Source organism: Liolophura sinensis, chromosome 7 (genome assembly GCF_032854445.1).
Source record: "Liolophura sinensis isolate JHLJ2023 chromosome 7, CUHK_Ljap_v2, whole genome shotgun sequence".
Classification (NCBI taxonomy): Eukaryota; Metazoa; Mollusca; class Polyplacophora; order Chitonida; family Chitonidae; genus Liolophura; species Liolophura sinensis.
Genome location: NC_088301.1, coordinates 31,699,881 through 31,703,921, shown reverse-complemented (window position 1 = coordinate 31,703,921; position 4,041 = coordinate 31,699,881).

Here is a 4,041-nt window from a genome sequence, read left to right as displayed (position 1 = left end):
TACTGTAGTTATGGTTGGCTGGTTGGCTATGGCTAAGAGAAGCCGTCGTCAGTAAGCCCTGATTCAACACCCTGCACACCTGTCCAGATTCTCTCACCTGGCAGTTTGTAACGAGGATTCTGATTGGTCAGCCCGCCATTGCCGTCTACAGGTAGCAGACAGGCTTCCATGCGACAGGCTCAAGGAACGGCATTGACCGTCTGCAGACATCTGCCAGCATTAGCTCGTTGCTATAGTAATTGACACATGTAGCAATTATCACCTACAGGCCTAATGGTACTTGCCAGAGGTATGACGTGAAAGTTATAACAAAAATGACATGCATTAGAGTATGAAAAACACTTAGTCTGTGTTCGTATATAATGTCATTACAGTTCAACCAATGAACAGGGCTGTTGGATAGAATCGTTGATTTCGACAGCCCAAATCAGCGATAATCCTGATAACGTCACAACACCTTTTTCGTGCCTGGGCCACGCCCATACATATTTGTTACAAGGCCAATTCATAGAGGACCCACGTACGTGGGATGCATCAATGGATCCCCTGTTCGGTATTATTTTTTTCGACGAGTCACTTCACAAAATGGCGAATTTCACCATCATGAGTAAAATGATATTTTTAGCTCTACACGGATTAGACCTATATACTCCAATCAGCTTACAGCGGATGTAGGCATATTCACTGGCTGACCTATGTATATGGCAAATGAAAAATGAATTAGAGTGATAAGTGTATATAAATGAGGCATCAGAAAACGTTATCTTGATAACCCTATATATGTCGCGACTCCTTATTTAAATAGCAGGGATCAGTATTCTGGGATGTGTTTTCTTGCGCAGTCTTTACAAGGCCTATTTTTAGGGATACAGTACTGTACTAAATATGTCACCAGGATGTGGGATATATAGAGGCAGGGTAGCTCATGTGTAGCCTACTGGCGAGATATCTTTTGCATAATTCAACCTGTCCCAAGGATAAAGCATACATTGTATATATTCCACAAGGTATAGTATGTTTAAGAGGCACGTGTATATAGGTGGAACATTGTGGTACTACAAAGAAGGCGGTGCAAAATACATCATGAAAAACATATTTTAAATGTCGTTTACACTACAGGATTTATACTTATATGTGTCATTTTGGAGAGAACCGGTTAACAGTATATTTGTGACGTAAATATTTTGTGAAGATGTTGCCAGGGAATGTAAATTATTAGGATTAGTGGACGAGTACAGGAGCTTGCCTTTCAATTGCTACATAGGACACATAAGGTGCGGGTTCAAACCTGGCCTTGGTCAGGGAATAAGAGGGTCGACGACTGTCATTTGGTTTTTGGCGTTGTGTAAAGTTCACTGAAAACCGATTGTCTTCCACCGATATGATATGCATGTTTGTATGTCACAAGGGGGAAGGTCTCTCCATTTACTTCCATCCATAAAACTGAACCCCGTGCATCCCATAAAGCAAAAAAAAAAAAAAATTGTTGAGTATATGTTGCAGGAGTTCAGATTTTAGTTTTGATTTAAACAGATAAGTCAGACTCCTGATTTGTATTGATAACTTACTTATATGACGTCAAATAACTAAATAAAATATACATGTGTACCTAAACTGTTACCGATATCTAATATTAAGCTGTATTATGTCAGATTCAGTACAACGAGCGCTTTTTGTTTAGCACAAATACATGAAACCAACGCCATTTGTTTTGGAAGCAAATCACCAAAACATACAGTTTTAGGGGCGTACGTATAAGAAGTATATTATACCTGAATTCATCAACTATTCACACGTGTGTTTGTGTTCTGCATACTTTGACCCATTTCACCGACCCATTTGTGGGTATTATTAGCAGCTTTCGTGGATAGTTAAATACTCGTCAGAAGACTCATAGAAAATCGTATGGTGAACAGAGTGGACATGTATAAATTGCTTTCAAATTAGGTAGTATATACCCGGTGAAAGTGAAATTTAGATGGGGTGGGTGGAAGGGGTTGGAATGTCACGTGTCTTCATGAAGTTTGATGCGCAAGACATTTGCGGAAATCTATTTATGCGTATCCCTGTTTTCTATACCAATAACTGGAAAACCCTTCAATTCCGATCATATATAAAGTAATTCGGGTAGAGAATTTTTTTGGTTCAGCCCTACCTTTAAGGTGATTACTAATGAGTAAACATTTTTCGGCATCAAGGGTCTGGAGCATAAAGCAAATTTCATGTACGACGAACTTACTATTGCATGGACATTACAAGAGCTCAGTGGAAGTCACATTTTGGGACAGAACTGGCAACATTTTCAGAAAGAACGGGTTCAACACAGACATGTCATCAGGTAATATACCTCTGAACACTCGTTTTTAGGAAGGTTGGAATTCAAAAGAAAACAGATCTCTAAGCCAAAATGTAGGCCCGAACAGGCCTGTTCATGAATAAAGTATCCCAGAGAAAGTTTGACAAGCGTCTCACGGGAGGCTTAGAATGCCTACATTTTTATTTTTGTCAGAGATATCGCAGTTTTGCAATAAGCAAGTAAATAAAATGTTATCAGTTTTATCCAATCAGGCGCGAGTTATTTCCATAACACAAGGACCCGTTTGTTTTGTCTTTCAACTTTTCGTATGTGGGCTAAGAGTGACGTGACACCGTGTTCTCGTTTGCTTTAACATGGCACATCCCATCGACTAGTAAGAATTCCGTATTTGATGGTGATTTATAATTACCAAGTACGCCTTCCCAAATAACTAGGAATTGAATAGGTTTTATTATTTGTTGTCTTTTACGCGAGAGCATACAGGGGTAGCTTACAATTACATTTGGCGCTTTCTATGTATCGTACATAATTATAGAGGCAGCCCAAATTAATCCACGAACCTGTCAGTCTCTGTGTGTATTCTCGTTTAACCTCAAAAACGACTTGTTAGCTGCAATTTCTGAAGAGAAGATTTGTTCACCGTATATATGGTGAATTATTTAAACTAGACTGAAATGTTGTCTGACTCAGAGGTCTTTGAGCACACGAATTACAAAGAGTTTTTGTCCAACACGGAAGTAATTTGAGCCCTGTCTGTAAAGTATATACACACAAGTGAAGAATAGAGATTATAAATAGTCTTTTATCTAAAGCTTTTTTGACCGAAAACAAAACTGACTAATTTTTTTCATACAATTTACATGTATATTAACACTACAGCTATACATAGGCTGTATGTGCTAGAGGTATAGGTGCACCCTAAAATAGGTAAAACTCAGGTCACTGCCTTTACTACATCAAACGGCCACTGCATTGGGGATGGGAACCTCCTGAGTCATTGTCTTGCGCTAGTACCCTGTAACAACTTGGCCACAAAGTCCCCAGTCTACCATGAGACGTTTGCATGTGATATGGTATCACAGTCTATCATGAGGCATGTGTGCATGTGTTAAAGTAGGCCTATCACAGCCTATCATGAGGCATGTGCATGTGTTATGGAACCACAGCCTATCGTGAGAGATATGTGCATGTATTATAGCATCACAGCCTATCATGAGGCGTGTGTGCATATATTATGGTATCACAGCCTATCATGAGGCATGTGTGCATGTGTTATGGTATCAGAGCCTTTCATGAGGCACGTGTGCATGTATTACAGTATCACAGCCTATTATGAGGCATGTGTTTATGTGTTGTGGTATCACAGCATATTCTCAGGGATGTGTGCATATGTTATAATATCACAGTCTATCATGGGGCAAATGTGCATGTATTATGGTATCACAGCCCATCGTGAGGCATATGTGGATGTGTTATGGTATCACAGCTAATCGCGAGGCATATGTGGATGTGTTATGATATCATGAGGTATATGTGCATGTGTCGTGGTATCAGCCTATCATGAGGCAAATGTGGATGTATTATGGTATCACAGCCCATCATGAGGCATATGTGGATGTGTTATGATATCACAGCCTTTCATTAGGCATATGTCCATATCACAACCTGTCATGGGGCATGTGTGCATATGTTATGGTATCATAGCCTATCTTGAGGCATGTGTG